The following is a 7,968-nucleotide window of genomic DNA, read 5'->3' as shown; positions in this document are numbered from 1 at the left end:
GCTGAATGAGTTGCATCAATTGGAGGAGAAAAGATAACCAGCAGAGGGGCATGAGAGCTCCCAGCACTGGGAGAGGACTTTGGAGATGGAGCGGTCAGTTCGGGGAAGGGCATTCCAAGTAGTGAACAGCAAGGATAAAGGGGAAAGTCTGCCTGATGTAAGAGGGTGAGTGCAGCAAGAGGAAAGGCATGCCCAAGATGAGAAGGGGAAGTGACCTGAGGCCACCTGGGAAGATAGGACATCACTTCCTGCTTCCAGAAGTTTGGCCAGGCCCCTCAGGCACATGGCTCCTCCACTCAGACACTGCAGTTCCCAAGAAAATGGCTCTGGGGTTGGGGGAGGCCAGCAGCCAGCCCTTCCCTATGCTTGTGACTTATCTGAGACACTTGACCTGGGCCATGGCCAGCTGTGGGCTCTACCCCATGGCCCAGGCCCATTCACCGAGGCCCCACAGAAGGCCACACCTCTGAGGTCACAGGGGCTGGGTCAGGATCCTTAGTTTGCCAAAGAGGATACTCTGGCTCAAAGAGGTGCCCACCTTTTCCAGAGCCACCAGCTCTGGAGTATGTTATCCTCGGGACCTACATACAGGCAGATTGTCAATTCTCCAGGGAGGTGGGAGCTGGGCCAGCCCTGGCACACTACCAATGTTCCTGAGGCTCCCAAGTTGGGGAGGCACTGGGCTGGTGCCCAGGCCCCTGTAACAGGTGGGGACCTAAAACCCTCAACACTCACCCTCCAGTACTGAGCCTACTTGACCATCTCTGGACCCCTGGACATATCCCCAGGGTCAGAGTCCTCCAGAAAGGCAGTGTAGGAAGATTTCCCTGCTGTGTCCCTCAGCCTAGAATGACAGGATCCCTGTCAGGACACTGAGGGTGAGACTTGAATTGGGGGGTGGGATAGTGGAGGGTACTCTGGGATGGAGTATGTTACCCTTGGGACCCACATACCTGTTGCCATGCCACTACTTTTCTGTTGGCTTTGGGGCCTGAACCGTGACCCATGGGGACTAGCAGGGATGTGGGGGCTGTGTCAGATCTACTGGTGAGTTGTTCATGCGGGGGACATAGGATGAGCAGGGACCATTAGGACAGAATGACAATGGCAGCAGGGTTAGAAGGGGACAGTCATGCCAGGTATTGTGCATGTAGCAGTGGACACTGAGCAGACATTGGAACCAGCTTGTTTGAGGCAAAACCTTGTTTCCATTCCTCCCCAGCTTGATTTTGGGGCCAGGATCACTCCTGTGGCATCTGCTTTAGGCAGTTTCAGCTGAAGGGCTGGTGAGAGAACTCCAAACAGCAAGAGGGATGCAACATGCCAACCTGGACAACACACCTGCCCTGCAGGTGTGAAGGGCAAGAGGAGGCAAACGAGAAAAGAGGCAGGGAGACCCCAGCCCAGAGTGTCCACAGGTCGGCCCAGGAAGCTCAAGGCAGCACCTTCTCATTGGTCTTGGGGTCTGACTCAGGGCAACTGCAGCAGTCACAGGATGGCCTGCCACCCTGCCCACCATTGCCACACTGCCTGCCAAGTCAGCTCTGTCTGGTCCCCCGTGTCCTCATCCCTGTTGGTCTTGCTCCGACCATTGATGGAAAGGTGGAGCCTGCTGCAGAGCTTTGTGGTATCCATGTGATCACAATAGTGACATTACACAGAACTTCCTGAGTGCCCAAGGAAGAGAATGGGCTGAGTCCAAACTGAGTCCAGACTCCCTAGGGACTCAGGAAGGGTGGAGCCCCAGTCCTAATTCTGCTCTCCAGCTATAACCCAGTTTTAATGCCCTGGGATAGTTATTTAGTTCTCTTGCCTTTATGTGCACATGTTCTATATTCACAAAAATAGGCACCCTGTGTGTGCAGTGTTCTAACTTTTCTTCTTGGTATTATATCTCAAGACCTTGGTTGGGCTTGGGATGGGGGCTCAAACAATGCCTGGTCATATCCCCTGAGCTCAGAACCAATGGAAAAAGGACACTCAGGGAGTAGAGATGGAGGCCGGGCCTGGGCTTATGGCCGGGAAGGCAGCTGGCCAGTGTTTCTGTGGCTTCACCTCCAAAGGGAAGCCCACTCCTCTCTTCTGCAAACTGGATGATCCAAGCCTCCCTACAAGGCATCGCCAGCACACCCACCCTCACCTCCCACACCTATGTACCAGGCAAAGAGGGCAGGAAATGGAGAACCTGGAAGGGGCTCCCATCTCCCTCTGGAAGCTCGAATCAGTACTCTTCCTCCTGGTCCTCTCCTCCTAGGAGGATGATGGGGATCTGCACAGTATCTGATCTCTGCAGCTAGTCTTCTGCTGCTGGTTTTCACTATCCCTCATTGGGCCATGCCTCACATGCCTCAATGTACCTCCTTGTTACATCTGGGATGATGCCTCTGGAATCCTTTTTATAAGTTGTCTTCCTCAGCCAAGTGCATAAACACATGTAAGGCTTCAAAGCTCACTTTATTTCAGTTTTCCTTACATGTCTAAATTGGAAAAAAAATAATTTCATTTCTGCTAAGTTTTAGTTTAGTTCCTGAAAAACCTGAACAAATGTCATCTACAGTTAATCAAACCTAAGCCTCTAGTGGCAAACTCCTGCTCCCAGGGAAGAGGGGTTCATTTAAAAGGACCTCTGTAATGCAAAGGGAATACTTCACCTGTTCAGAAGTGAGGTTCCTAAAGTAGTGCCTGGGCTCAGCTCTGGGTGGCTGATGCGATCCCCTGCCAGATCACTCTTGCTTTATTGTAGGTCCCAGTGCTGCCCTCCCTGCCTCCCTCTCTTCAGAGTTGTCCTTGAGCTTCCTCCTCTGGTTGCCCCTATCCCCACCCTGCTTGGACAATCTCTCCTCCATGCCAACAGCTGGAACCCACTGTAAAGGGCTGTTGCATATCCTCCAGGCCTTCTGACTCCCTTCCTTTTCTTGCAGGGTGGGGGTCTCGAGGCGCTGGAGGCCCGATGGCCCTGTTCTGGTACCAGGCCCTGGGGACACCTGCCACCATGGGCCAAGAGGAGGATGGACACGGATACAACCCCAGGAGCCTGGCCTGGCCGCAGCAGCAGCTCTGCAGAAACAAGGCAAGCATTAGGGGCCCATGTCTGGGAGTGGGGAGGCAGCCTGAGAGCCAATGTTTATCTAGCCCACCTTTGACTCCTGTACCCCACAGAGACCCTGCTGTGCCATGAAGGCCACCCACTCTGTCTCCTTTAAGCCTCTGAGGCTGAACAAGAGAGGGGAGGGGCTGCAGGGGCAACTGTTGTGCTCAGTACTGTGGGGCCTGGGGCTATCCCAGCTGGACTCGGGTGAGAGCGATGCCTGCTTCTAGGACCCTAGTGGGGCCAGTGTGGGTCCAGAAGTGCAGCTCCTGTGACGTGCTGTCCTCACCAACAGCCCCACACCCCACTTAGCCTGCCCCTGAGAGAGGCAGGTGCTACAGGGTGAGTAGCTGGGTGGGAGTTTGGCTGGAAGCTAAAGGAGCCCCGAGCCAGAACATCTGCTCCTGTCTGGGAGCTATGTAGGATGAGGATGGGCAGCAAGGGTAAGCAGTGTCCAGGAGATGTAATAACATTAGAGGTGACCCGGGTGACTCCTGGGGCAGTGTAGTAGAAGCATGAAGTGGGCAAGTGACCAGATGTACCCAAGGGAGGGTGGTGAGGAAGAGACACCAGGGAAGGGCCTTGAAGGGCTATGGGCACCAGAGAGCAAGCTAGGTGAGGGCTGTTGGGAGAGGTGTGGATAAAGTGTTGGGGAGCCCTAGGAGAGGAAGAAGTGAGCAGGTCCCTATGTGACCCGAGTAGCATCTTCTTTGTCTGTAAAATAGGGGTATAGCTGTCCTCTGGGGCCTGCCAGGAACATTTCTCTAGGTGCCAGTCCCAGCATTGCTGTGTAGAGGACAGGGTTCTGGGTGGTCGTGGGTGGTGGCAGAAGCAATTCCTTAGGGGCAGTATTCAATTCCTGGGGCTGACATCCTTCCTTTGGGGAGGGGTTGGTGGCAGGTGTGCAACACAGAGTTGCCCAGCTGGGCTTGCAGGTCAGGCAAGGGCTGCCTGCAATGGTGACAACAAGGGGGAAAGGGGTGGTGGGTGCAGGTATCGGGACATCCAGAAACTCTTGCTCTTAGGCTAGTCTGGGTGAGTGGGACCCAAAGGCAGTGGTGGGAAAGAGAGCCCTTGTTCTGACCCTGGATGATACCTAGGAGAAACTGAGGCAGGTGGGCCTAGTTGGGGTAAGGGCCTCAGTCTCAGCTCACAGCTCTTTGGAGGTTGGGGCTCCTGCCCAAACGACAGCCATTTATTGGATGCCTATTGCCTACTGCGTGCCCTGGCCATGTCTGAGTCCAGATTACCTGGAGACTTGGGGAGGGGGGAGCCCCTGACCACCTTCTCAACTGGGGGATAAGTGGGTATAGAAAAGGAGGAGACAGGGAATAGAGGTGTCCAGGGGCTCAGTTCCCGGTCAGTTAGGTTTTGCCCTCCAACTGCTCAACTCCTGGGGACACCTGCTTCCTCCAATAGCCTGGGTAGTTGGTGGCCCTCCTCTTGCCAGGGTCTTCCTGTCCCGGACCAGCCAGCTCCGAGGTCTCCAGTCCCCCTAGAAACCCCGCCCACCCAGGCACGAGCTGCTTGCTCCGATGGTGTGGGAGGCCAGCTGGGTGTGGGCTGGACCTGCGGGTGCTGACCTTGGAAGCTCTAGGCTGATGGATACCACTGTGGGCAGCAGAAAAGGACTGCAACCTAGCATGCACCCCAGTCGCCCGCTTGGTGCACAGTTCAGGCTTCCCAGGTGACCACAGTATTATAGGAACCTTTTCGGGGGCATCTGCTCCATGCCACTACCCCAGACCCCACAGCTTAGAGCGACCAGGTCATTTTCCCGCCGCACCTCGGAAGTCCCTTTAGTCAGCGTCCTTGCTCCGCCCCCAGCCACGCCCACACTCACATCAGCATATTTAACCACGCCCACGTGATCCGGCTCCGCCTCACATCCCAGGTGCGCCCGAACGCTTTCGGCCCCGCCTCAAAGCTCAGGCCCCGCCTCCACGTCCTAGGCTCCGCTCCCATGTTCGAGGCCCCACCCCCCTGCTCTTAGCCGTTCCCGGCGCTCCAGCTTCTCGCGCTCTCCGCCGGGCTCTCAGCCTTGGCCCCGCACCGCCCTCTCGGCCCCGCCCCCACGCTCGCGGTGCCATCCCCACGTTCTTGGACTCCACAAGATGCCCGGCCCCGCCTCCACGTTCGAGGACCCCCCACGTTGCAGGCCCTACTTCCACGATCTACACCTTATCCCTGCGCTCCGGCTCCGTCTCTAGGCCCGGCTTCCACTCTCGGCCCCGCCCACATGTTATCCGCCTCGCTCCCACATTCTCCGCCAACCCCTAGTCTCGATCCTGCCTCACGCTTTTGGCCCTGCCTCGCGCTCCAGGCCCTTCCCCTGCTCGAGGCCCCGCCCCACGTCCCGGCCCCGCCCTGCGCCCAGCCCCGCCCCCGCACTTCCGGGCGGCGCCGGCGGGGGCGCTCGGGCCTGGGCTTCGGCGCTCTGGGCTCGGGCTCCCCGCTTGGGGAAGCTATCGCGGCCGCCGCTGCAGGACTGGCCGGAGTCGGGCCGGAGCCGCCTCCCCGCGGAGCAGGCCGGTGAGAGCGGGCGGCCGGCCTCGGCGGCGCCCCCGCGGCCTGCCTGCGCCCGCCTCCGGGCCGCCGCGCCGCCGCCGCGATGGGGGCCGCCCCGGGCCGCGCCCCCACCCCGTCCCGCCTGCCGCGCCGCGGCTGAGCGCATGGGCCGTGCTGCGCTGCGCCGCTCCGGGAGCCGGGCCCCGGGCCCCGCCACCGCCGCGCGCGGGTGAGTAGTGCGGGCCAGGTGCGCGTTCCTCAGGGGTGCAGGCCGGTCCGTCCGCCCATTGTAGGCCGCGCGGGCGGGTCGGGCGGGCAGGGCGCGGGACCCGGAAGAGGGGTTAGGCGGGTGCGAGCCGGGAGCGTGTGAGGGGAGGCTGTGCGGGCCGGGAGCGGGTGAGGGGAGTCAGTGCGGGCCGGGAGTGTGTGAGGGGTGGCGTGCAGGAGAGCTCAGGTTGTGTGTGGAGGTGTGCAGACTACGGTGCTATGCGAGGAAGGTGTGTAGAGACCAAGGCTGTGTGAGGGCAGGTGTATCAGAGAGGGGATGATAGGGGATGGAGAAAGCAGGGGCCATTGACATTAGAGCGAAGAGTGCTGGGTTTGGTTCGGAAAAGACAGACTCTTGCTCTAGGTGAGTGGAAGGGTGTAAGGAAGACCCAGGATTCTGAGAAGGCGTCAGAGGTAGGGGGTGTCCTCCCGGAGGAGGCTGGGGTCTGCAGCTGATTTGTTTGGATGGTGCTAGCTGCGTGCTGTGTTCTGTGGGCCTTAGGCATGTTTTAGAGTGTGGGTGGGGTGCAGAGTAGCTGCTGGGGCCTAACATTGTGTGCAGGGATTCTGGAGAGAGGCCGGACCGTGGAGTGTCCTTTTCCTCTACCTCCAACAAAAAGTAGGAATGGGTGAGTCTGAAACTCAAGGAGGGCACTTTCTCTGAGGCACAGGTGCCTTAGACTGGGTCCAGGCTGTTTGGCTTATCTGAGTGGCTGTACTCTTTCAGATTGATGCTTTGCCCCAAAACTATCCCTTGGGTGTGGTTCTTAGATTCTACCTTAACATCACATTTTGGAATTCAGTCCTCTGTGAAACCAGAGCTGTACAGCCAGGACAGTGGAACTTTAAGCGCTGAGGACAGTAGAGAAAAATCAGTTCTCTGGGGATTTTTCTCAGCTCATCTCTGGAATAATTTATAGAGTTCTTATTGTGCATCTTAGCCCCTCCGTTTTGCTCAAACTTGTGTTCTCTGCTTCTTTAGGGAGAATCTCAGGCATACTTGAACCCGCAGGCTGTTTTGGAGAACACACAGTCTAAACCTGACTTCTCAAGATGGTCAGCAGTATCAGGGTTTCAATTTTAAGAACTTCTATTCAGGAACAAGAATGAGAAAGCACACAAAATACAGTGTTTCTGTTTATTTGTCAGCAGGCGTTGGTGTTTCTTGGATTTCTAGTTTCAGAAAAGCTAAGTGGACTTTTGGGTTACATTGGTCATTAAGAATTTAGGTGGTGGGGGAATGATTTACATGTAAAACTATAGCCCTTAACCCTTCAAGAGTTTAATTAATGGACAGCTGGGAAACTGTCAGGCTGTATTACTTTGACACTCCACATAAATTAGAAGTTCAAAAGTTATATTTGAGTCAAATATATATATGTCTGTAACATTAAGCTGGCTGCCATGGTATCCAGGGGGTATGTCTTGGCAGTGACTAAAGGAGATTTTAAATGTGTTATCAGAGTTATGAATTCTTTTTATGGAATCTCTTTATTGATGGTGGTTACATGCTTTTGGCCAGACTCAGTGCTTGTGGGCATTTGACTCTAACCTAAATTAATATAATGGCTTTATGTGTGGTATGTGTGTGTACACTGAATGCTTGGTGTATTTCTCTGTGGAAACCTGAATGTTGTGGGAATTGGAGCACATTTCAATAATGTCAGTGATCTGGGGAGATGTTCATGTGCATCCACAGACACCAATGGTCTTCTGTCAGTTGACAGCCAAAAATAGATGTGAATTATAAGAAATGTTCCTTTTGAGCAATGGAAAATAGTTTAAAATGATTAGGAGGACTTGTTCACACATGAATAAAATGTTAGTCTCTTAAGACAGCCAGTTTGGTAATAAAGGGTTAGATTTTGAATTTACTGCTGTTTCTATAGCACAGTAATTAAGCATCTGTAAAGAGGTAATGTTAAGCATTTGTGGCAAGTGTCATTTAACTTTATGTCAATGAATTAAATATTTATTTGTGCCCATTAGTTGCCAGACCTTGTGTAGGTGCTATGGGTCCTGCAGAAAATGTTTAAATATGCCTGCTAGAAATAATTTACATAGAAATCATAATTACCTTAAGAGAAAGTGACAGTGATTTATAA

General features: G+C 55.0%; 1 protein-coding gene across 2 annotated transcripts in view; it reads left to right on the top strand.

Moving 5' to 3' along the window:
• The first annotated feature begins 5,477 nt into the window (after positions 1–5,477).
• AXIN1 (axin 1) overlaps positions 5,478–7,968 on the top strand; it is a 54,009-nt gene continuing 51,518 nt past the window's right edge. For both annotated transcript variants that reach the window (XM_039884705.1, XM_039884704.1), the window contains exon 1: positions 5,478–5,825. The gene's annotated coding sequence lies outside the window, so the exon portion shown is untranslated. The remainder of the gene's footprint in view (positions 5,826–7,968) is intronic.

Source organism: Pteropus medius, unplaced genomic scaffold (assembly GCF_902729225.1).
Source record: "Pteropus medius unplaced genomic scaffold, Ma_sr-lr_union100, whole genome shotgun sequence".
In the NCBI taxonomy this organism is placed as follows: Eukaryota; Metazoa; Chordata; class Mammalia; order Chiroptera; family Pteropodidae; genus Pteropus; species Pteropus medius.
Note: the sequence above shows the minus strand (reverse complement) of the source record. Positions and strands in the feature narration are given on the sequence as shown.